Source organism: Schistocerca gregaria, chromosome 3, assembly GCF_023897955.1.
Source record: "Schistocerca gregaria isolate iqSchGreg1 chromosome 3, iqSchGreg1.2, whole genome shotgun sequence".
Taxonomy (NCBI): domain Eukaryota; kingdom Metazoa; phylum Arthropoda; class Insecta; order Orthoptera; family Acrididae; genus Schistocerca; species Schistocerca gregaria.
This window is the reverse complement of record NC_064922.1, coordinates 588,584,804-588,612,202: the sequence shown is the minus strand read 5'-3', so window position 1 is coordinate 588,612,202 and position 27,399 is coordinate 588,584,804. Positions and strand designations below refer to the sequence as shown.

Here is a 27,399-nt window from a genome sequence, read left to right as displayed (position 1 = left end):
GCGAGCTTGGGTTTTTCGAACCACGTCCCTCGTCTAATGGACCGCCACAACCGATCTTTGCTGCAGCTCCATACGAATAAGTCATGAGTACGGCGACGAGATACACTTGTGAGGCGCACTCACGACATCGAACATACTCGACAACACATTTGTAAGAAACAAACCGTGGCCAACATGTCTACGCCCGTAGCCTCTCTCAAATCATCCAGGTTCATCGGAACAGTTAAATCCATACCTACAAACGAAAATTAGATACTAAAAATTGTCCTAAAATAAGAAACTAATAGTTCCAAATTACCTCAATATCACTAAGAATGAAATTAAGTACCGAATGAATTGCAAACAACCAATTATTTAAATAAATGCACGCGAAGAATATTTTGAGCAATATATAGCGATCTCTTTTAAAATTACATTCAGCTATTTTAATGTACAATGATAGCACGTATCCGGAACACAGAATTGTTTTATTACCTGTGGCTGAAAGTGAAGACATTATTATCTATGAGTAATGTATGACGTCATTGGTCAAAGCTGACGGTTTGTATCCCTTGCTTCACTAAACCCCTGACCTGTCCAGCCATGTAACGAAATGTGAGCGTACAAGTTTGCGTATTGTTCTTCCAAGAACTCTTACAGAAGCAGTTTTTGTAGTATCACAGTCTCTATACAATTAATGTTAACACTGAACGTTGTATTTTATTTGGTTTCCTTGCATCGCAGACACAACTATTGTCTTAGTTTCTTGGTTTTTTGTGCTTTTGTCACTTCGTGTCTTTTCACACGCAAGAAAATATTTATTTAGCCTTTTCCAGTTTCCAGGAAACAATAAAATGTCGTAGAGTAAAAAAAAAAAAAAGGCGAAACACGTCTGTGAGAAATAAATTACAATGCGTCAAGAAAAGGCTGTTTATCTCTAACACAAATATTTCTTTGCTTGCTGGGGAGAATGGCTACGCAAACAAACTTGTTAAACACATGTCCGTTGCTCCCAATGCAACGCAAGGGCACAACTTAATAAATATGCACATATCTGCAAAATAAGCAGCACGGGAAGGTATACCAAATGTTAACAGAAAACAACCAGCGAGGACACACAATGGCATTCAAGCTACACGCTAATAGGGATACGATGTCGACTTAACACCAATGCGCTGACGTGTGTTCATCACACAGGTAACATTATAATCACAAAGAGAATACTGAAAGCAAACACAGAGCAACATAAGGCGACGACGAATATTTATCCAACAATCAACCAACGTAAGTACGACAAATTAATAATATGCAACGAATTAAATTTAACAATCTGTGGGACACGGCTCTTTCATATCACACGTCGAACACCACAACAGAATGACCATAAAACGGAATGTAGTACCTCCAGTCCATATTTATATGCTCAGGGTTCTACACAGTATACATACGAGACTCTCTGGTCGTTTCTCTCTAATGACATACAAAACATATATACTTATCAAGAAACACATTAATCCTTTCATACCACTGAGATATGGAATCAGATCTCAAGCAGATGTCGCAATGATCTCAAAACATAAGCTAACACAAGACGTCAGCCAGACAAACTATAAACCCCTATTCCATCACGTAGGTGGACTACCAAAACACACGACACTTTTGCCTCATCACCAGTCACACGTCACTGCGGAACCACGCACAATGGAGCTACAACAGATTCACAAACTCCAGTCAAACTCATTCCAACCCCCTCCGACGACAGTCTGTCGGTGCTTGCTGCAGAAAACACTACCCTGGTCCTGGTAGAATTTGATCGAGGCCAGCCAGAAATTTCAAATTTCAAAATTAATTAGGAAGTATGCAATTAAATTTTCTTAGATATTTAGTAAACAACGTGACAGTGGAAAAAAATCAAAAACATTCCACTTCCAGCCACATATCGCGTTGTATCTAAGTCTGTGACGATTTAGTTGCGCATAATTAAAAGCCGCGCGGGGTGGCCACGTGGTCTCAGGCGTCTTACACGGTCCGGGCGGCTCTCCTCGTCGATGTGTCTGTTGTACTTAGCGTAAGTTAGTTTAACTTAGATTAATTAGTGTGTGTAGGCCTAGGGACCGATGACCTCAGTAGTTTGGTCCCATAGTACCTTCCCACAAATTTCCAAAAATTTCATAATTGAACTAACTAAGCAAATGCTGTAACCACAATAGCGGAAGTATAATACAAGACTTTAGTCGGATTGCGAAACTCAGATCTCAACGTACAGCTGATAGTATAAGCATCGGGAATAAACTTTCTAGGAATCAACCTCCAAACATTTCGCACACATGGCGAACGATAATATCCCATGAGGAGCGGCCCGTCACTCTCGAAACCTCGCCACGCGATCGAAACGATTTCACTAGACGAGGTGCCAAATCCTGCTGGCAACACGCACACGCTCACTTGTGCAAAACGTGTGACCGACACAAAAGTAAAAACTGTTCCTACCCTCACGGTTCGTCAACTGAACACAACTCGTATTCCTAATCACTAACCATGTGTCGTTTGCTGAACCACTCCCAGTACAGCCATCTTATTTCAGAACAGGTGGTTCATAGTAGATAGGGAACGTAAACGCACAATACATTCGTCACAAACTACGGAGACGTTTATTTGCCAGTTCCTCCAAGTAACATGTCTTACTACTGCAGTCAGAAAGAGAGAATTTCATGGGAAGTTTCCAACATTCGACGAATGAGTGACCACAATCAAACAACAGGACAAAATAGGTGAAGCACTTCAGCTACATGGAAGGATATTAAACAGCACGAAAATCCACTGTACTGCCCATGACAGCACTATTGAATGAGTGTCGTCAAAACCTCTAAAAACTCTACTTCACACCTCCGCGACACAATGAACGAAAGCTATTACCTCTACTGCAAAAGGCGGCTCATACTGTGCTACTCCATCCACACTACTCCATGTCGCTCACCGAGCGAGGTGGCGCAGTGGTTAGCACACTGGACTCGCATTCGGGAGGACGACGGTTCAATCCCGTCTCCGGCCATCCTGATTTAGGTTTCCCGTTGATCTCCCTAAATCGTTTCAGGCAAATGCTGGGATGGTTCCTTTGAAAGGGCACGGCCGATTTCCTTCCCAATCCTTCCCTAACCCGAGCTTGCGCTTCGTCTCTAATGGCCTCGTTGTCGACGGGACGTTAAACACTAACCACCACCATCATGTCGCTCGACAGAAGACCCCTGGCTCTGGCCGCTCCACACCCCAGGACGCGAGAACAGTCACCAAAGAGCATCAGGTGGCAGCAGCGCCGTATACGTCAGTTGATGGTATTTCAAAAGACCGAGGAGATCGTTACATGAAATGCCCATTCAATCCGGATCAACGTCTTGTCTCGCACGTAAATTTTCTACGAGTCACGCTAAAATTTTGTAAATGGGCAGTTAATTGGTATGTGTCTTGATGACAACGCGGATTTTCTCAACTGTAATCTGTCGTGAGATGACAGCTCTGTTTCGAATCACTAATTATCACATTTTACGTTTATCCATAATGATAACATTAGTTGTAGATATATTTTGTACGGGTCAGTAGAAGCAACAAGTAAAATTGCTCATTTCACACAATTTTTCATACTGAAATATAAGAGTGTGCGTAAGTCGAGCTGACGAACACATGCGTTGATGGTTTTCATCAAAAATACAGTGGTGTGCAAAACTTAGGAACAAAAGTAACTTTACATGATGTGTCACTGCCAAGTAATATAGCTCGATGAAACCTGGACTGTTCATAGAAAGAACTGCTACAGTATACTACAGAAGGTAACTGAAAGAAATACCCAATGAGACAAACAGAAATGACGCTTTTGTTCAAAGACAAAAATTACACTGAAGTAATCGTGATTTAGGAAGGTCCCCGGGCCATCCCAAAAGGCGGCACGTGGTTCTTAATAGGATGTGTGATCACCACATACATGCTCTGCAATGTGCCCCCATCCTGGCCTCACGGCTGATAGAAGTTCCTGTTGTACAGCGCACGACCACCGGGGTTGACAGCTGCAGGATGGTGGCTGGTACATGTGTAAGTGCTGAAGTACGTCTCTCCAAACATTTTACAAATGCTCGATTTAATTTAAGTCGGAGGAGCTGGCAGGATAGTCCATTCGCAGAATATCCTCTCATTCCAACAAGAGCGCGCCCACCTGCGCCATACGGTTACGTATTTTCATCCCCAAAAATGAAGTTCAGACCGAATGCTCCACTTAAAAGCCGCAAACGGGAAAAGGACAACATGTCACAATAACATTGACCAGTAAATGCAAGGTGTTCAATAATTTCGAGGTCAGTACGCCTACGTAACATTAAGCTACCACGCACACGCACTATGACACCTGGACCAGCAAATTATTATGTTTGTCAATGTTCCTCGTTGCGTTACATATTCCCCTCTCACTATATAAGGGTATGTGAAGCAATCAGAAACACTGTTGAACATGGTCGTTTTTGTGATCCAGGTATTATGGTGCGGAGACACATAATGTCGCATGGGTGTACGAACCTCCAAATCTTTTATCACGGTACACTCACTACTCAACGTTACTATGACACTGCAGTTCTTTCCCATGAGCATCTTCTCCGGCTGCATTCGGCTGTGCTTCCATTTTTATGGAAGATAACGCGGAATCACATCAGACGTGCAGGTTGAGGAGCTCTTAGAACGAGAGGATATTCGGCGAATGGACTATCCTGCCCGTTCCTCAGACTTAAGAGCACATCGAGCGCATCTAGGATACGTTGGGTAGACGTATGCACTAACCATGGTGCAGCAGTCGTCAACTGCACCGGTAGAACGCCCTACCACAAGATCTCCTTAACAACCCTGTGGCCAGCATGACAGCCTGAGAACACGTCACTGAGCAGACACAGACGTCCCTAGTGATCACACACAGCATTAAGGACCATGTCCCCTCTTTTGTAATGTTCAGAAGATTATCACGAATCACGGTGACTTCCGTGTAATTAATGTCTTTGTATAATAGTGTCATTTCTGTTCATCTCATTGCGTGTATATTTCGGTTATCCTCTATATTATTTGTCAGTGACATTATCATATGAATTTTATTTGCGTACGTAAGTTCCGCACATCAGTGTACTCACAAACGCAATTCAGCACATTAAGTGAAGGACATTTTTGTAGAATCTGTTTACTACTAAAATAATGGAGTGAGGATAAAAAAGAATTGTGACAAATGTTGAAAATGTGTGACTGTTTATTATTTGCTTATCATATTTGTGAAACAGCTTTTCTGCGTCTGTTTAAAATTTGGCTACGATAGTTGCTTTGGCACTAGTTTGGTCCAAGTCTAGCTGTGTAGAATTACATGACAGTGGAGAGCAATATACAGCGTGAGTAAAAGCTTTATACACCAGAATTTTAAAGTGTGTGGAGGAGGTAAGGTGACACACTTTTTCTACTTGACAAAAATGTCGCAGGTGTACCGTTTCCACGCTAGGTGTTAATGAATGTTCTGATATGTTCAGAGACGGTGATCAGTGTGACCACGATTGTTTTAGAGATTTTACTGAAAAATATATCCATTTACATTAATGCAAAATTTGTACCAGCGAACTAATGATTGTCTAAAACGCTCAAACAACGGGGTGTTTCAGGAATAATGGCAGCAGCTTCGACCAAACGGTCACTCAGCCCTTCTGGTGTGTCTCGTACACCAAACCGTTTTTTCACTACAAAAAAGAACTGCATAAGAGGTCAGCCACATCCCTGAAACATCACTACCGTGAGAATGTTCAAGTACCCCTATCGGGGAAACTGTGCTCCTCTGACATTCTTTTACATAAAAGAAAAGACCGCTTTTTTTACGTTCTCTAAACAATCTAAACTTTCTATAGTATAGCTTTTACACACCCTACATTACGTGTGTGTTTACCGTCTTTGTGGAATCCACAATGTATCTGTCATTCTTCCAGAAGGACATCCTTGAAAGAGAGCTTCTGAAACCATTGTACCAACGTCATCCAATATGTTTGATATTATTGACTTGCAGTGTGAACCTAGCGACTACACCTGTGCTCTGTGTACGCTTTGGACTTGAACCAGATTACTACACGACACCAAGCCCTGAGGCGAGTGGAGCTGAGCCATAAAGAAGTAATCCAACAGCTGAAAACTCCACATCCGGTCCTCATCCGACGGCTAATCTCCACCAAAGCCTTATCTGTTGCAACAGCGCAGTTATCTCTAACGTGATCGCTCGGAGTGCCGAAACTGACGCGGGTAAGGTGCCAGTGCAGCGTCATCACAGTCGGCAGCTGGGGGCTTGCTTCGAAGAAGGTTCGTATTACTGTGTATGCTTGTGTTTTGGAACTACTGTAAAGTGATCTTCGGTAATCTAACTTATAAGTAACTAATTACTTGTACAAAGATGCGGCTTTCGATACCGAGGCGTTTGTAATGTATATACAAAGTCTGTACAGTAGATCCTCACCATCACCATTTCCCTTCTTTTCGTAAATTTTGAAATAAGGCTTGTCGAAAAGGGGAATTATTCTCATACATGATGAGTCTGGAAAATGTGCAAAAATTATTACTATCCCAGAAAGATAAGCTTGCTTCAAAGGAACATAACAATTTATTAAAGAAGAAGCGTAATGATATAGCACATGATAACGCTGAGAATGACATTCTTCTTAAATATAATGAAACGTACTACTCGTCAATGCGACGCCGAAGTCTCCAGCACAGTTCGGACCCTTTTTCATACGAACAATCGATAACTGGCCTCAAACTACTACCATCTTACGTTTAACATGTTTCCTTACTATTTTAGCGAAAGAGTTTGCTGTAAACATCAGCATTTTATCACCGCACTCTTCTTCACCCAATATGGCGGCCGCACTTAAAAATGTGTGCAGTTAATCGCACTGATTGTACACCAAACTATCTGTCACCTAGTGTACAATCACGTATTTTTGGTATTTTGTACATTGTATGACACATCAAATACCTCGACAAAAACAGTGCTTAACTTTTTTTCGAACTTAGGCTGCGATAAGTTTCATTAAACTCGGTCAGATCAGTGGCTCTGGACGAGACTTTCGTTAAACACATATCCTTGCGCAAGACCGCAAAACCCCATGACACAAAAATTAGCAAATATCTTCAATTGGGTCAAGTTGCCTTGAAAGTACGACAGATCTGAATGAACAAACGTCTATATTCGTTCCGTTCGTTGCTTTAAACATTTTTTCATGTCGTTTTTAGCGAGTTTGCTTGGCATATCCGCCGGGTTTGCTCTCTGGTGGAGTGCAAGAACACATAAGCAGTAAACAGTTCGTCCACCATAACTTGGTCGATCGATTTTTGTTAAACACGTTACAGCATAAAGACACAGTTCAAGGTTGTAAAATAGTCGTGTACTAACACACTATGAAAAATAGTATGGTATTAATACGAACACTGAGCATATTTTGTGCTGTAGTGTCATTACTGCTACTTAGATTACGTGGAATCCCAGGAATATTGCCGGCCGGTCGCACGTTCGAATCCTGCCTCGGGCATGGATGTGTGTGATGTCCTTAGGTTAGTTAGGTTTAAGTAGTTCTACGTTCTAGGGGATTGATGACCACAGATGTTAAGTCCCATAGTGCTCAGAGCCATTTTTTGAACCAGGAATATTTTCTTACGCTTAATCCGCTTCATCCTCTGGCTGAACGTCTTGTAATTTGTATTTTTCAAGCACCAGCTTGATTTGGATTGTATGTTGAACCGTAGGCCACACCGGTAAAGAATTATCTACGCATCTTATTAATTCGCCCATTAAAAAAAAGCCGACATTATTACATTTTCTGTATAAAACAAGCTAAGATACATTTACTTTACAAGATACGTTTGACTCAGTAAGTCAGATATTGTTATCGATGGAAGTATATTGTGACTTAGCTACTGCATCTCAATGTGTGAACCATGCCATTCTCATTCAAAAGATAAAATATTTAGTGATAGTAGGTACGGTATTCTCAAGATTTTTATCTTATTTACATGCCATGAAGCAGAGGTTATTAGGTCTGAACCCATCATATAATAATACAGTACTCAAAATCTGAGGGAAACAGGTACGGTGTTCTGCAGAGATATGTCTTGGGTTCTCTATTCTTTCTCGTATACGTAAGCCATCTTCAATTTATACTGTCAGAAGATATACATTTTGTCCAATATTTAGCTAACGCAAGTATAGCAATAAAAAGTTGCACAGTAACTCTTCATAAAAAAGCAGCTTATGAAATATTCGAAAACATTAACAGATGATTCAAAGCCAATGAATTATTATTAAATTTTGACAAAATTCGTACATTTTTCTCAGTACTTCTCATAGAGTTCCACAAGGTATAGCGCGGGGTAGCCACGCGGTGTCAAGCGTCTTGTCACGGTCCACGCGGCTCCAGCCATCGGCGGTTCGAGTCCTCCCTCGGGCATGGGTGTGTGTGTCGTCCTTAGCGTAAGGTAGTTTAAGTTAGTTTAAGTAGTATGTAAGCCTAGGGGCCGATTCCCTCAGCAGGTCCCATAAGACCTTACCACAAATTTACAAAAAATTCCACAAGGTATTAGAACAGTGTACGCAAACAAATATATGCAAAAGTAGGGAACATCAAGTTTTTCGAATTACAAATAGGTCACAAGCTTAACTGTAAACCTCAGACCCCAGAGTTAATGGAGCGTCTACTTCAGGGGCATTTGCAGTACCCCTCATTACTGACATAGCAGATCTGAAAATGCAGAAAATAGTTTATTCATCTGTTACCATTCAACGTAAGCTCAGCTTACAAGAGTAGTATCTTCCGAATCCAGAAGTGTGTTATAATTATCGTAGCTGGTGTAAATTCTGAATCACCTTCCAAAGACTAGACTAAGTTTGGCATTTTGACAGCTGTTTTAAAATATTTGCATTGCTTAGTCCCAGTTACTGTTAGAAATCTTTCTCTATTCCAAATAAATATGCAAAGTGTGAACATAATATAAGATTATAAACAGTTTTAGGGTTAGACATTAGTACAGGATAGAATCAGATAACGCGTATTTAACAACTTTCCAGGGCCTACAAAAGTCTCGTCAGGAATGTGTTGAAGTTCAACGTCGAATTAAAGATATTTGTTATGAGCAATAGCTTCTACATCACTGAATATTATCTTCAAAGGAGCTCTTAAAATTAATGTTCATCTCATGTTTAAAATTAATATTAGTATTGAAAGACAATACTGTAATGTTTCCAAAAAGTACGTCATTTCATTGTATTGCGCTTCAATAAAATGTACACCCATATTTTTTTTGACTCCTCAAAGAGGCCTCTCCGCCGGATCCGTGGAATAAAAAAAAAGGAAGTCACTCCGTCTATAGGTCACAAGTGGCCCATCAGGACCAGACGACCGCCGCGCCATCCGCAGTGAAAGACGCGGATAGGAGGGACATGGAGTCAGCACACCGCACTCCCGGCCGTTATCATAGTATTCTTGACCGAAGCCGGTACGATTCGGTCGAGTAGCTCCTCATTTGGCATCACGAGGCTGAGTGCACCCCGAAAAACGGCAACAGCATATGGCGGTCTGGATGGTGACCCATCCAAGAGTCGGCACTCTCGACAGCGCTTAACTTCGGTGATGTCACGGGAACCGGTGTATCCACTGCGGCAAGGCCGTTGCCTGGATCCATGGAATAAGATAAATGTATTGTATGACAAGTTATGTATTTTGCTCCTCGGGTTGAAGGTATGCACGAGTATACCTGAGTTCAGTTACACTGTAGAATATAAACCGTACTAATAGTGATCTGTGCTATATTGCCGTGCAGCTTCGTGAGGGCACGACTAAGTTTCAAGATACTGATCTGGAAGGTCGAGGGTCAGCGTTCGATCGCCGCTAGGATTTTTCTTATCTCTGAATGCCAAGTAATACCGTTGTTCTGATATCACGTTGAAATATAGTGCCTTTCCCCGTACTAGTGGTCTGGACAGCCGGCACTGAGGTCGTAGGAAGGTGACTTCGCACCACCTTCAGAAAAATCAAACAACAGAGCACTGTTGTATCGAAACAAACCTGCGGTTTTAAGAATGGTTCTCTTTTAATTAACACAACACTTCACAGAGTTATGTCGGTAACAAGTTATATTTTTCAGATTAAAATTATTCATTTTATTACACATTCAGTAGCTGATTTTCTTGTTTTGCACCGGAACTGTAAGTAACGATACTGTTTCTCAAGCTACTTATACGTGATTCATCTGTGTAAATGGATACACCAAGCCATTTATCGAATAGAATGAGATTTTCACTCTGCAGTGGAGTGTGCGCTGATATGAAACTTCCTGGCACATTAAAACTGTGTGCCGGACCGAGACTCGAACTCTACCAACTGAGCTAACCAAGCACGACTCACGCCTTGTCCTCACAGCTTTACTTCTGCCAGTACCTCGTCTCCTATCTTCCAAACTTAACAGAAGCTCAGTTGGTAGATCACTTACCCGCGAAAGGCAAAGGTCCCGAGTTCGAGTCACGGTCAGGCACACACTTTTAATCTTCCAGGAAGTTTCATTTATCGAACAGTGAGTACCAAGAGAAACCATATTTTAATACAGAAAATCAACGTGTAACTCTGTACCACTAGAAATTCGGAAGGTGAAATTTCCATGACTGTGACAGTAAACATAAACATTGGGCCTTCCAGTCAGTTTTAATAAAGTATTTTTTCTTAAGAATATAACTGTTTGGGGTTATTTTTAATATTTCCTTAACTAAACGTCAGAAAAATAAAGAAATTCATTACTTTTTATGGCTGCACAATGCTCTAGTTCCTAGGACAGACAGCTGCAGTGGAGGAAAATGAAGGCTGATTTTTTATCTAAAAATCTAGTGTCAGTATAACAATCCATCTAAAATTAGACTCGATTGTTTACAACAATTTTCATTGCAGAATATGAGTGTTACGATATTGTAAATAAAATGCGTGACTTCTTGAAAAGGTGCCAGGAAAGCGTGTGGCTTGTAAAAAAGACATACTGTTTTTATTACTCGTTTAAGTGCAATACTGGCTTCCTTTTAGTTCGATGAAATATTTATTAATAATACTGTGAGACGTCAGATTTAAAAAAATTCTGTACCAGATTTCATTAGCTTAAAAATCCAAATAAAATCTTTGAGTAGGAAGTCGCATTTGTTTCAGATTTGGCGAGTATAATCCCACCGCGAAGTACATCCGTCTTAAGATTAATTGTAATTGCTGTCTTGCAGATTTTAAAGTGACGCTTTCAACCGTAATAAACGTTTGTTATTTTATTACCTTTCACACTTTCCTACGCGCAGAGTGCTGGATTCGAAAGAATTTAACCTTATTTTCAATAAAGTGATACTTGTGCAGTTCCCGCTTACTCATTTGTTTTGAGCCGCAAAGGAACATTGTTTTAGAATGTGAAATGTGCTGGAGGGAACGTCTCGTTTTCCTAAATGCTGTATTTTAGCGGCTACTGCGTCAGCATACCATGTCTCCTTTGCACAAACAGCAGCCACAGGAGGTTCTCCATATATAATAGCGAACTGACGGTTAATGCTATAGATACTGCAAAGAAATCTGTATGTGGTAGTCACCGCTATCACTATCCATTATATTGTCCACTTACGGAGTTTCTGTCATTCATCGCGATACCAACAAAAGGCAAAACTCACAGTGACAGTTCAACGAAATACTTATAAACTCCCTTATTTTATTGTCCCCTCATGATGACTGTCTTTGAGGCATGGTTTTAATTGATGGTGTATGTTAGACGTTTCTCCACCCGTAATTGCCCACGAAAGCTACAGATAAATTGCTTTTGGACTTACACTAATTCAAAAACCAGCCAAAGACTGTTGTTGCATTCAGAGAGGTGAGTGGCGGTGAGGATGGACTGGAACTGGAGGGCCAAATGGAAATACTACTGACAATAAATAAAGTGAAAGGATGCTGAGTAGGCGCCCCGCAATGCTGACGGCAAGCCCATGTATGTTTGGTGTCCTCTATAGGCCACGGTCGTAACGTCAGCGATGCGCTCTTGCCCCGTCAACGACGGCGTCTGGGACGACGGTCTCTCGGTTCCGCACTTGCCCATTGCGGCAGCGATGGAGGCTGCTATGCGCAGAATTCGGCGCGCTGCTCACTGGCTGTGTTTAGATAGAGGTTGGCTCTGTAGGGCTAAACCCCAGCAGTGCCGTGAACGAGCCTCGTGAGGAGCCTAGTGCTGGCGGCGGCGGGTGCGGCCCAGTCTCCATTTCATGGCTGCTGCTCGCGGTGCTCAGCGTTCTCGCTATGTGACGTGGTCCTGACCTTGGACTTCGGCGACGAGAAGTGAATGCCTCTGCTCCAGTATTCAGACATATTTATATTTATGTGACTCCTCGGAGCATTTGTTTCACTATAACTTGGTACCTAGTGATGTCACCCCTAACAAGAAACTTGCTCTGGTGTAGCGACATCGACCCTCCAACTACAGCCATTACTGCTGCGCGATGCAGTTTTCTGCTGAGCATGGTTAGCCTCATCTCGCAGTCCCCTTACGTGTATGTTATTTTGATGCACATGTCGCCACACTGTGCCTGTCGGCCTCATCACTTCTTATTACTTTTGCTAAAAGACTTATTATTTTTCCTAAAAGAGTAGGTAGTGATATTAAACTGCTCGTCTCTGGTCTCAAATTTCTTGCTTTGCTTATTAATCCCTCGACTCCATAAACGTATTTCTTATCCCTTGCCTGTATGACTTAATATCACAATATCTCTCTAGGATCCCTTGCCCTATTCAGTTATGAGACATGTTTCACTGGTAGACCTCTTGTCAACTAAAGGAAAAAAATCTCCGTTCCACACTTAAAAACAAGAAATGACACTGTTACTTTTTTAATGAATTAGCCTAAACGTATCAGTTTAAACAAAATATTCGTCCCCTCCATGAAACTCCTATGCTTGCATATCTTCTGTCTAACTCTTTGTTTTGGAACAACCTTTGGAACTTTGTCCTTTCAACAAACTAACTCCTTACACTTTCCTTGATAATGTACTACAACATTATCCTCACGAGAAAACAACATACACCACTATCGTTTAGAACACTTCGACAGGCAGTCCCACTTGTAAGGTTACAGGGGTTTGTTTTTTTGCTTATTCTAGAATTGAGAACAATTGTGTGAGTTGAAATGATAAGTTTAATGTCGCAATATTTCTCACCAAATTACATCTTCTCACACAGTTTTCAACTCGTCAGCATAAAAACAGCGCAGTGGATAATGCATCTTGCCAACATCAAAAAGTGAAATAAGTTTATACACAACAATGTTAAATGTTAACTCTCTGAAAGAACATTAATCTTAAGCACAATATTATGAAAGTTTAATTCGAAGTTTCCTTACATTAATCCTAAGCACAATAATATGGAAGTTTAATTGCACGTTTCTTTGTAACATTGCTCCTACACATTCGTTATGATGTTGGTCAGTATTACGAAAATTGTCCAATTCCGGTTCAAAGTTCGGTACAATTTAGGATGACAATAAAGTCTTCAAAATGGCTCTGAGCACTATGGGACTTAACATCTTAGGTCATCAGTCCCCTAGAACTCAGAACTACTTAAATCTAACTAACCTAAGGACATCACACACATCCATGCCCGAGGCAGGATTCGAACCTGCGACCGTAGCAGTCGCGCGGCTCCGGACGCCTAGAACCGCGAGACCATCGCGGCCGGCTGAATCAAGTCTACTGTGGATGGTTAGTCAAGTAACAAATTTGAGCGTAAACTTAGCCAAGGCTGCTTGAGTTTACAGTGGACGCAAGCTGGTGAACCAACAAAACCAACAAAACGAACGCCTCTGCACGCGGTATTTACCTTAAGGTGCGATGTGCTGCTGTCTACAAGGCCGCTCTCTCCTACTGAAATTCCTACAAAACTAATCTGGCCTTTGCTGAACTTTCCAGCAGAAACTTTCTCTGTGTTTCTCGTTATGCGAGGAAACATGTACTCAGCCCTAGTCTTATTATGTGGCGATACACACGTGCATGGTTGGAGCAGCATGCGTATTATAGTGCCCTCTCAATTCTCGCAAGAACAAGTAACTAATTTGGCTGGTTCGTTTCTCCACAGTTGGAGCTAAACGTCGCTACAGCTAATTTTAGCTGGAGTGCAGCTGCTGTGAACGCAGTGTCCACACCAATTTCTTCTCTGCATCGTACAGAGCGTTAAGCGCTCCGTTCTGCACTTGACGCCAGTTCAGAGAGTCCTCACTACAAAATTTCTCTCTTGTCCAACTCGTGGCAGAACTGCCTCTCTCCACTTGCATTCCTTTCTCACGTCACGGCTTTCTTTCGACCAATAGGAGCATTCCTCTTATTTTGTAGAAACACACTCTACCAATCGCAATGTTGCTTCTATCAAACTGCATCGAAACTTCAGTAGTTTTCTCCTTCCTAGTGAGGTTCCGCCAATCGTTGTGCTCATTCCAGAGGCCTAAAATACATTTACCTTTCCGTGTGTCGCACTCGCTGGACGAAAATACATCACTTGCTTTTGTTCATGTACCGTTGGAATTTCGAAGCGCAGTTTTCTAAAGCTTCTTCTCTGCTCTTGTACCAATGTCCTCACTACAGGCAGCCCTCCAGCTTGAATCACCTGGCCTGGGATCACTGTCCTCCTTCCTGCCACCCCTGTGAGTGGTTGCCGGTGTAACTCCTGCAGCCATTTCACTATGACGTTGTGTAGCTGGCTTTTCAAATCTAAAAGCAACTCAACTCGCATTCCCTGTTCTACCTTCCTCTCAAAGACATGTATAGTATAGGAATGGTGTGTTAATTACCACTCACTGACTGTCATCCCTTTTTCTATTACGTATTGATAGGACCCGTGGTCTAGGGGTAGCGTCATTGATTCATAATCAAAGAACGTTTTCGGTCCCGGGTTCGGTCCCCGCCCCTGCCTAAATTTTGATAAATAATCAGCATTGGCCGCTGAAGACTTCCGGCATAGAGGGCGGAGGAGCGGGTAGAGGTTCAGGGCACTCTCTCGTCCTAGGGGTGGGAAATTGCCCCTAAAGGCGGAAGAATCAGCAATGATCAACGACATAAGGATGCAGAAGGCAATGGAAACCACTGCATTAAAGACGCGTAACGTGTATCCACAGGACATGTGGCCTGTAACTGAAGAAGTGTCATGATGATCTCTCCATTGGCAAAAGATTCCGGAATAGTCCCCGATTCGGATCTCCGGGAGGGGACTGCCAAGGGGGAGGTTACCATGAGAAAAAGATTGAATAATCAGCGAAAGGGTAACGTTCTACGAGTCGGGGCGTGGAATGTCAGAAGCTTGAACGTGGTAGGGAAACTAGATAATCTGTAAAGGGAAATGCAAAGGCTCAATCTAGATATAGTAGGGGTCAGTGAAGTGAAGTGGAAGGAATGCAAGGATTTCTGGTCAGATGAGTATCGGGTAATATTAATAGCAGCAGAAAATGGTATAACAGGTGTAGGATTCGTTATGAATAGGAAGGTAGGGCAGAAGGTGTTACAGTGAACAGTTCAGTGACCGGGTTGTTCTAATCCGAATCGACAGCAGACCAACACCGACAACGATAGTTCAGGTATACATGCCAACGTCGCAAGCTGAAGATGAACAGATAGAGAAAGTGTATGAGGATATTGAAAGGGTAATGCAGTATGTAAAGGGGGACGAAAATCTAATAGTTATGGGCGACTGGAATGCAGTTGTAGGGGAAGGAGTAGAAGAAATGGCTACAGGATAATATGGGCTTGGGGCAAGGAATGGAAGAGGAGAAAGACTAATTGAGTTCTGTAACAAGTTTCAGCTAGTAATAGCGAATACCTTATTCAAGAATCACCAGAGGAGGAGGTATACTTGGAAAAGGCCGGGAGATACGGGAAGATTTCAATTAGATTACATCATGGTCAGACAGAGATTCCGAAATCAGATATTGAATTGTAAGGCGTACCCAGGAGCAGATAGAGACTCAGATCACAATATAGTAGTTATGAAGAGTAGGCTGAAGTTCAAGACATTAGTCAGGAAGAATCAATACGCAAAGAAGTGGGATACGGAAGTTCTAACGAATGACGAGATACGTTTGAAGTTCTCTAACTCTATAGATACAGCATCAAGGAATCGCGCAGTAGGCAGTACAGTTGAAGAGGAATGGACATCTCTAAAAAGGGCCATCACAGAAGTTGGGAAGGAAAACATAGGTACAAAGAAGGTAGCTGCGAAGAAACCATGGGTAACAGAAGAAATACTTCAGTTTACTGATGAAGGGAGGAAGTACAAACATGTTCCGGGAAAATCAGGAATACAGAAATACAAGTCAATGAGGAATGAAATAAATAGGAAGTGCAGGGAAGCTAAGACGAAATGGCTGCAGGAAAAATGTGAAGACATCGAAAAAGATATGATTGTCGGAAGGACAGACTTAGCATACAGGAAAGTCAAAACAACCTTTGGTGACATTAAAAGCAACGGTGGTAACATTAAGAGTGCAACGGGAATTCCACTGTTAAATGCAGAGGAGAGAGCAGATAGGTGGAAAGAATACATTGTAAGACTCTATGAAGGTGAAGATTTGTCTGATGTGATAGAAGAAGAAACAGGATTCGATTTAGAAGAGATAGGGGATCCAGTATTAGAATCGGAATTTAAAAGAGCTTTGGAGGACTTACGGTCAAATAAGGCAGAAGGGATAGATAACATTCCATCAGAATTTCTAAAATCATTAGGGGAAGTGGCAACAAAACTACTATTCACGTTGGTGTGTAGAATATATGAGTCTGGCGACATACCATCTGACTTTCGGAAAAGCATCAACCACACAATTCCGAAGACGGCAAGAGCTGACAAGTGCGAGAATTATCGCACAATCAGCTTAACAGCACATGCATCGAAGCTGCTTACAAGAATAATATACAGAAGAATGGAAAAGAAAATTGAGAATGCGCTAGGTGACGATCAGTTTGGCTTTAGGAAAAGTAAAGGCACGAGAGAGGCAATTCTGACGTTACGGCTAATAATGGAAGCAAGGCTAAAGAAAAATCAAGACACGTTCATAGGGTTCGTCGAACTGGAAAAAGCGTTCGACAATATAAAATGGTGCAAGCTGTTCGAGATACTGAAAAAAGTAGGGGTGAGCTATAGGGAGAGACGGGTCATATACAATATGGACAACAACCAAGAGGGAATAATAAGAGTGGACGATCAAGAACGAAGTGCTCGTATTATGAAGGGTGTAAGACAAGGCTGTAGCCTTTCGCCCCTAATCTTCAATCTGTACATCGAGGAAGCAATGATGGAAATAAAAGAAAGGTTCAGGAGTGGAATTAAAATACAAGGTGAAAGGATATCAATGATACGATTCGCTGATGACATTGCTATCCTGAGTGAAAGTGAAGAAGAATTAAATGATCTGCTGAACGGAATGAACAGTCTAATGAGTACACAGTATGGTTTGAGAGTAAATCTGAGAAAGACGAAGGTAATGCGAAGTAGTAGACATGAGAACAGCGAGAAACTTAACATCAGGATTGAGGGTCACGAAGTCAATGAAGTTAAGGAACTCTGCTACCTAGGCAGTAAAATGACCAATGACGGACGGAGCAAGGAAGACTTGCTATGGCAAAAAAGGCATTTCTGGCCAAGAGAAATCTACTAATATCAAATACCGGCCTTAATTTGAGGAAGAAATTTCTGAGGATGTACGTCTGGAGTACAGCATTGTATGGTAGTGAAACATGGACTGTGGGAAAACCGGAACAGAAGAGAATCGAAGCATTTGAGATGTGGTGTTATAGACGAATGTTGAAAATTAGGTGGACTGATAAGGTAAGCAATAGGGAGGTTCTACGCAGAATCGGAGAGGAAAGGAATATGTGGAAAACACTGATAAGGAGAAGGGACAGGATGATAGGACACCTGCTATGATATGAGGGAATGACTTCCATGGTACTAGAGGCAGCTGTAGAGGGCAAAAACTGTAGAGGAAGACAGAGATTGGAATACGTCAAGCAAATAATTGAGGACTTAGGTTGCAAGTGCTACTCTGAGATGAAGAGGTTGGCACAGGAAAGGAATTCGTGGCGGGCCACATCAAACCAGTCAGTAGACTGACGAAGGAAAAAAAAAAAAAATTGATAGGCAAATATTCTCATAACTGTCGATTTACGTTAGGTGTCATCTTCACCTTCTCATTGCGATTTGTACAGGTCTCATGTAAGGTGCGAATCTGACCATATATTCTGCTACATTACACACTTATTCCTCCTATTGGAGTACTCATACCAGATTGAATTCTCCTCGATATGCTTGGGTATCTGGCATTCCTGCTCACTCAAAACTCCTTCCTGGTGCCAGATGACACTATACTGTACGAATTACTCCTTAATGTATTTGTACAGGGTCTAACTGGTTTGTCTTGTACAGTAGACACATCCCGTGGAAGCTCTACACTGGCAAAAGCTTTCTGTCGCCGGAGGTTAACTTTAGCAGGATTCTCAATCAAAACGTTTACTTTTGGGCTCGCGTTTCACCCTTCACACTCATTGCGTACATCAGGCCTCAGTTGTGCTGTAAACAGCTCCTTGCTTTGTCTGCAGGTCTGTGACCCAGTATTTGCGTTCACACTGCATCTTGAACCTCTTGCGTACACTCTTCAACAGGTTCAGCCCCGGTGACTTTATTATTCACTCTACGAACTCGTATCCTCTTCTTTTACCTCCATCCACCACTTCCGCTACAACATCTGCATCACAACTATCAAAAACTGCTTGCACAGTTCCTGTAGTATCAAAAACAAAAAATTGTCTGCAGCTCCACTGTGCGCGGCACGGAGATCTCCAGCTTATGCACTTTCCTGTGCACCTGGTCCAGGATGTTCGGCCTCAACGCAACATCCGTCATCACTCTACAGACCAGATATTATTCCACTGAAACCACCCATGTTGCTATCCCGACACTGAATTACTTTGTTGCAGCCCACACTCATTCCGTCTGGCCCTAAAGCTACGAATATTGAAGCTGGTATTTCTACATTTCTCTCGTTAACTGCAGCAACGTCATTACTGTGCGCGTGGCATGAATATCTAGGAACCCGTATTACGATGCCATCTATAACTAATTTAATCTTCCCAGATCATACAGGTTCAACTACATTAACGGTAGACGGCAGTTCACCAGGAACAGGTAAACTATCCACAAACCTGGTACTCTCCCTATCAACTTCCCCCGTTCCCTCCTCTCTGCATTCTCTCTTTTCCTTCTCATAATCCTCTTCGTAATTAACATATTCCTCACACCTCGACGCCTGTTTTCCATTATCCAGTCCTTGTGCTCTCTCCGCATCTTCTCCCTATACTCCACAGTTTTGTGATAAGCTATTTCCTTCAGCTCAGCATCAAGTGCTTCTAATATCTTATATCGCTCTACCTTTCCGCTAATAGCTTATCTATTTCATCCCTTAAAATTCTAAATACCTCCTCTATGGTAGGCCCCTGCGGTACCATAAATAATGCTCTCTGTGGTGCTAACCACGAAGACGTTACCCTTACGAGTTATGCAGACGTAAATGGAAGCAAAAAACACTACTTCTCACTCCCTTGCCTGTTAAATAATGACTTACATTACTTACTCTGCACAAAACAAAATCAGATCGCAAGAACAATTAACAGTAACGCTATCATATTACTTCTGACTATCACTTAACTAGTTTCACCTGAGTGACTGCTCATAATCACTACTACACGTCGAAACAACGACAAAACTCAGTTTCACCTCCTGAATCAGTACTCACGATTAACAGCTTATACTACCAGACAAAGTGCCGCACCTCTTGCTCATGACATGCATCCTGCCATATCAGCCAGGTGAAAACTAACATTTATATTTACACCTCCTCAAAATAATGTCTGGGTTCACCTGTCAGCTACTGAACGTATAAGTATAATTCAATCCTTGGTAAAACGCACTCACTCGCTGTGACCTCATAGTAAAACAAAAAGAAAATAAAACGACTGCACTCGTCACACAATGTGTCAAGGAAATTGTATTCCTGCAGTAGTCGAGTTATCTTCTTTATCCGTGGATGTTGTATGTAGGCGTTGTTGCTCCCTCTGCGGTCACCGAATGGAGTGGTGATGGGCTAAAATACCTTATTGCTGACACTACTCTGGCGACTGTAGTTACAGACGGAGGGGGGAGTGGTGGTAGTAGCGGCCTGGAGGCACTGTGGAAACACGGCTGACAGTAAAGAAGGCTTTCATTCAGTCTCGTTACACGCTTTGTGGTGGCTTGGTGAGGCAACGCTCTCTTCACTCGGTCGACCATGACCAGCAGTTACACGGGGGTGGCAGCCTCTGCCCAGGTGCGAGAATGCTGCGTAGGCGGCCCGCATTGCTAACAGCAGGCCAAAGGACGGTCAGCGGCCTCTTTAGGCTACAGCCGTGCCGTCGGCTCCTCGCCTCTGCACACAGCCACCACTTCAGCATGCGGAGACTGCTGTGTGTGGGATTCGATCCGCAACTTCCTCGCAGGAGTCGGACAGATACATAATTCAGCAAACGTAGCTGACGTAGTTTTAAACGATTTTTCTATTTACAAATGAAATTTTCGATACCCGTTATTATTTGAGCCTTCAGAATGTCTATCGCGGTTGTTTGTATCACAAAATATCGATGCTTTTCCAGTTACAAAGGTAACTAAACTTCTGAAAGATGAATACCCGAATCTGTACAAAATTTATCTGTTGCCCTGTAAGTCACATAAGTAAGTTAGCCTACTTTATGTCACTGTCCATCCGCTGTCTTTCGTCAAATGACCGCTACATCAGTATCCTCATCACCTCTTAGTATAGCACAGTCCGCAGACGAAACGAATGCTCTAGTCGGAAGCTACGATTTACTCGCCAGTTAAAGTTAACCGTTTGCTGCTATTCTACGACCAAGTGACTGCCCTCTCCATTCGCTCTAGCCCCACACCGATTGCTCATCGGTTCCTATACACTCGGATCATAATAAGAAACTGAATGACGGTTAGATGTTTACCAGAGAGCTGTCACGGAAAAAACCAATTGGAGAACGAGCTTGGTCGCGCCTTCTGCTCAGCTCGTCGTTGTCATATTGGACTGTGGTCCACAGTAACCGCAGCTAACCTCACTGTTGTCATTTCTTTTCGTTACGTGGTGTGTCATCCGAACAAGACACAGCCAGGGAAAAGCACCACAGGCGCAAAAATGCGAGCTGGTGCCAGTGCCATACAGAGTCGCCACTTGCTCAAGTTTAACCAGCGACACAGGCGTGGATGAGGATGAAGATATCTGCTTCACCTCGGCCAACTGCCGGCCGAGTACAGTCCGCCAGTCACCGGACGGCAACGGACAGAAGCGTACTCGGAAGATAGAAGAACAACTGTCGCCCATTTGGTTATAGGTCATCGTCCAGGTCTGACTTAGACAGGGAAATTCGTTTACTGAACACTTAGAAGTCAACAGACAGTTGTAAATTGAATCTGCTGTGTAATCTGAAGTTTACATACGATTATTGGCACTTAGCCATCGAGGACCTTTTTATGTTATATTACAAGCAATGTTGCAGACTCAACAATTCAAGAAGTCATGACCTTTTAACTCGTTTGTGTGACTTTGTTACTAGTTTGTTGGAGTGTTGTAGAACCTTCGTTCTGCTATCCTGTTGCCTGAACCTGGGTCGTAGCTGTGTAATAGTGGCAGGCAGAAACTGTATAGCGGTGTACTGCACCAGAAGCCGCTTCGCGGACCCACAAGCTCGGCCTAACGTAACTACAGTGGCAACTCTGCCTCCACAGCAGCAGCCTCGAGGCCTTTACAAAACTGGCGACGAGGGTTTACGAAATTATGTGTTTTGTTCCCCCTTGCTGATCTTTTATAAGATGCAAAAGAATGTCGGCAGCTAATAGCGAAAGCAGGTAGGAAAGTGTTAAGCCTGTTATGAATGTGCGAGACGAACTTAGTACTGCAGATTAATAGAAAACATACGAAGGAATTCAGTACTAGATTGCACAGCTGTTGCTTCCACGGCCATATTGGCATGCAGGTAATGACTAATCGCAAATATTTCCCCTTTGCGAGCCTGTCATTCGCTTTCAAGGGAGTGGTCCAAACCGACATGTCGAAACCAGCCCTGATATTTTTCGCATAGGAAGAATACAGTGAAGAAATGCATTATCACAATTTTAGCTGGTAAGGCGCACTGCAAGAACTTTTTTAAAAGACTTGTGAAGTTACTCATATTTTCCGCATGGAGAGCCGCTTATAACAGCGGTTTGTACAGCCCTTCGTGCTGAGAGCGCGAATCGGCGAATAAGCAGAGGCAGCCGTGAAGAGAGAACGTAGTGCAGCATAGCGAGGTGTCCAAAGTACTTACTCCCTAATTTTAAACAGTTAAACCACATAAAAAATGCCTCAAAGCATTAATTGTTTGAGCAACTTGCAGTTCACATCGACAGCTAAACTATTGCAGATAGAATTGTCACACAAGTGACAAGCAGAGGAAAGAATATAAATTACAGACGACGTCCATCAATAGATACTTTAATTTGTAGACATGAAATATTTTATAACAATTCTTGTAGCACAGTTCGTGTGATAATTTTCAAAAATGTGTATTTTACTAACAATGAAACAGTTCCTTCTTATATCTTGTAAACGTCATTCCTTACATTAGGCGCACCTGATAAAAGAAAAATCAACGCAAAAAAGCACTTCACAGTACTTTCTAGTTTTCTTTTCATAAAACTGGGATTGAGAAGAAATGATCGTCGCGGTTGCTCTGCATATTATGTTTCGTACAAGGCTGATCAAATTCGCAAAACATGGTGATTCAAACTGACAATGACAGATGTCTGAAGTTCAACAATACCGACCCACTGATAAACCTGAAATGACAAAGAGATAGCTGAAATTATATTTTCTCTGCAGTTTTCTGAAAATTGTTTCACTCAGTAGAAAATTTCCTTATCGAAAGGTTGAACCACAATATTAGTTCTGGTTGGAAACCCAATTATGTTAACAGTGTTTCCATCTTCCTCTGAAAGACAGAGGTATTGTTATGTTCAGGCCAAGAGACCAACAAAAGTAATGAATTATTTTCTGCAACTGGTACGGAGACGTATCAAATGTAATATTGAAACTTATTCTCTCGCATTTTTCCAGATTTTGACTCATACAAGATATTTCCTACTGAACTGTCGTTTTTTTCAAATTTCCGACATAAATTTTCCCTGAGGTTTCCGAAGAAAACATAAACCTGCCTGTACAGTAATACACTGATACTTATCACTGGCACTGTTGTATACGAATGTGCCATAGCATTATCAACTACAAAGCGACGCTGTCTCTGTCCCTCCAAATAATGAAGTGCCGTTTGCACTCAGTTCTTGCACGAAACCTGACTGATTGGTTAAATACACAGCATTTTAGGGGGTAACTGGAAGCATCGTCTTCACGTCAGCTACGAATTTCACTGTAGGATTGACCATTAATGACGTCTCATCTACAAGTTTTCTTCAGGTAAACTTCGTAATTTTTCGACTTCTTTTCCGTATAATTTCGTGACTCTGTTTAAGCAGGTCCAAAAAAGTCAAGTTCATCTCACTTGCAATTAAGAGGCCCTGTCTCCTAAATCTCTCACAGCGCATTGACTCTCACCAGCAGTTGTAAATTTTTCGGATAGGGTTTCTTTCACACTTTTGCGAGTATCATTTTGGCAATTATTGCGTACTCAATGTTAATTTTTTTTCCATTTATACAGTTGATGTTCAGATTTTAGATAACGAAACCGGTCTTGTTCACTGCTTATATATAAGGGTTTTCTCTCTCCTTCGTTCAACTAAAAATTGATAGTTTTCTCTTTCTCACTGAGAGCTGTTGATGTACATGTTGTCTTCGGGTTTAGAAGGTACTCTGTTTTTGTTGTGGAATTTATTTATCACAACAATCATCGTTCGAGCTACTACGTGGAATTAAGAGAGTTTTTATTAATTTCGCCCATTTCTTCACAATTTATAACGAAACGTTCACATCGTTTGATTGAATGTCTAAGATAATAACGAATAAAAACACATGTAGGTCTTCAGAGAAGTAGGTGATTTTGACTGCATACCACGTTCTTCATATTTCATCGTTGCGAGGATGAAAACATTAATTAGGTCCCACATTACTATGAAACTCTGGAATCTGCACGAAGGCAGATGCTGTTAGCAAGCTTATACGAAGAAATCACAAAGAAAATTAATTCAGTTTATACCCATTGTCAACACTTAGCGATACCGCAGAGGCAAATGCTAACTATTATGGGTATTAAATGAATCGCAAATTCGAGCGAATAGTAACTGTGAACAAGTTTATCAGAGAAACTATCAAGGGAAAGTGAAATTTTCTATAGAAACTACGATCGTGTTGTGCCGTGTTATCTGTTAATCGCTACGCAGCCAGCCAAGGATATGTGCCCGCCTTGTTGCATACGCGTTATTTGCTACAGCTATGGCAGCGGTATGTAGTTCTCCAGCCGCCTGTTGTCCTAAGAATCTGATAAATTTCAACTTTTTTTAGAAAAAAGAAATACTTGCAGTGTGCCTTAGCAACTAAAATTCTGACTAGTTGACAACAATCTTCCACCAAGAGAAGCTGGAAAGAAGAGTCCTAATGCGAGTGAGAACTAGGACGTGCTTTGTAACAGATTCCTCTCGGCGCTACAAATCATCTGTTTGTGCTGTTAGCTGAATTCGTGTAAAATCTGTCTGTTTCTCCGTTCGAGTACATCCTAGAACCTATGTCTCCAGCTAGACATCTCGTCTTTCAGCCCACCATATGACCTTTAGTTGTTGCGAATTAGAGACCCAATGAAGCAATGTGTTGCTAGTCCTCGCGTGAGGCGAATCGAAAGTATCCCTTTCTGGGTAACCCACTGTATCGTTACGTCAAATGTCTTCGAAACTTGTTGTTGCTGAGCCTCCTGTGTAAGGCAGTAACGACGTTCCGAGGTGAATCCATTGCATGTTAGCAAAACATTTTGTTTCCTTGGTAGATGCACAACTCGTCGAATATTTCGAACACGGTTGGGTGGATGAAATTCATCCATGAGTGCAGAATCATCATGAGGTAGGAAGGCAGAGTTGATCCCCGCTACTCCAATTGTTTGTAGGTGCCCAAACTGAGACGGTAAGTTTAATGTTACATGTGAATGGCAAGCAAACATACGAGGGCGTGCTGCAAAGTAATGCCTCCAAAATTTTTGTTCTGCTCTCAATATCAGCTGAGGTGTTACGTGCCACGCATATTACTCGGTCGACGTTCCCTCTTCGCTGACGCAAGTTGTAATCTTCTGCCGCTAGGGGGCGCCGAATTGTAGCATGTTGTGTGCCGGTGTGTAACGTAACGAAGTAGGTGCGTAAGAAACAGCGGGCTGTTGTCCTACTTCTGACTTTGCCCATACACGGAGCACTTTCCTTCAGCATGATAGTGCCAGAACACACACGAGCGCTCCGGTGTATGCAGCGATCTGACGCCTTGGCTTCACATCCATCGATCATCCCCCGTACAGTTCCGACTTGGCCCCACGACATTTTCATCTGTTTTCAAACCTTCACCTTCGAGGACTTCACTTTGACAGTGCAAGAAGAGGTGAGGTTGTGGCGCCGTCGACTAAGTCAAACATTCCACAGTGACGGTTGGGTGCCATGTGCTCGTCACCAGGGTGAGTACGTTGAGACACAAAAGTGTAGACATGAAGAATAAAGTTGTAGAATGTTGATAAAGTTTATTTTATTTAGAATGGGTTTTACGTATACAGGGTGGTCCATTGATCGTAACCGGGCCAAATGTCTTATGAAATAAGCGTCAAACGAAAAAACTGCAAAGAACGAAACTTGTCTAGCTTGAAGGGGGAGAGCAGATGGCGCTGCCATTGGTCAGACGGATATCGTCACGTGTTAGAAATCTGCAGTGGCAGGATTGAAACGTTTCGAGGCAGAAATTTATCTTACCACTATATTGCAGCTTACGTTGGTCGCGGTCCGACGACTGCTCAGGAAAATAAGGATTCCATGTGTTGATGCGAGGAATTCTCAATTCCATACAGGATCAGAGTCCCTACGCGACGAATGCCCGAGAGAACAGACAATGTTTGCTTGGCCCTGGAGTATCGTACAGATGTATCACGTTCCTTGAGTCAGGAAATAGGCTTGTTTGCAGAAAGACAAGTATCCACAGGGAGACTGTGGGGTCTGGAACGCCACGAGCTATCAATACATCAGCATCGTTTTTGTGACTTCCTTTGACGCAGCAGTGGCGTATACAACGATAGCACTGGAGACTGGAGTGGCACCAGGACGTTACGTGCAGAATCACATTGGTGTAACCGGATGGAACATATCTTGTCAGATGGCTTCCATCATCGTAATATGGGCCCAGCAACTGGTGTGATGGTATAGGTTGGCCGCGCGGGGTTGGCCGAGCGGTCTAGGGCGCTGCAGCCGTGGACTGTGCGGCTGGTCCGGCGGAGGTTCGAGTCCTCCCTCGGGCATTTGTGTGTGTGTTTGTCCTTAGGTTAATTTAGGTTAAGTAGTGTGTAAGCTTAGGGACTGATGATCTTAGCAGTTAAGTTCCATAAGATTTCACACACATTTGAACATTTGATATAGGTTGCCATTGGGTACCTAACAGGAGCACCTCTGTTTCTAGTAACAGGCAATTTGGACAGCAGTCGCTACAATTCTGACGTATTTAGGCCATTGACTATACCATACTTTGGACGTCTCATCTTGTCTTTCAACAAGATAACATAAGACCGTATGTTGTCCGTGCTGCACTATTACATCTCAGTATAGAGGGTGGTCGACTGTTACCGTGTTCTCCAGATCTCTCACCTTTGACCATGGGTTGGCGAGAGACTAACATACCACCACTCGCCATTCGCAGCAATAACTAATGAACTCTGCCACGGAATTGAAGTAGCGTGAAATGATATACCCGTAGATGTCGTCCAATCTCAGTTAGACTAGATTCCAAGCTTGGTTTGTGCTTTCAGCAGACGAAACTACAATCATCAACCTGTAACTGTCGGTTCTTTGACTGCTCTGGGAGAAGTCCGATCACGCTAGAACACACATTTCACTTTGTTACATAAATGAATGAAAGGTTTACCTAAGTTTGACACACTTCTTTCCAACAGGTGTACTGCATAATTTAAAACTGTCATGCACTAACAAAGTATCACTTGCTGCACTAATTAACAACCTCTTCTCTTGAGGTACAATTTTCAACACTGGGAGTGAGGTCCAGAACTACATGTTTAACACTATGTTGACC

General features: G+C 42.4%; 1 protein-coding gene across 1 annotated transcript in view; it reads left to right on the top strand.

Annotated features, from left to right (window-relative positions):
* The first annotated feature begins 6,021 nt into the window (after window positions 1–6,021).
* LOC126355991 (UDP-glucosyltransferase 2-like) overlaps window positions 6,022–27,399 on the top strand; it is a 120,024-nt gene continuing 98,646 nt past the window's right edge. The window contains exon 1 of the mRNA XM_050006611.1: window positions 6,022–6,333. The gene's annotated coding sequence lies outside the window, so the exon portion shown is untranslated. The remainder of the gene's footprint in view (window positions 6,334–27,399) is intronic.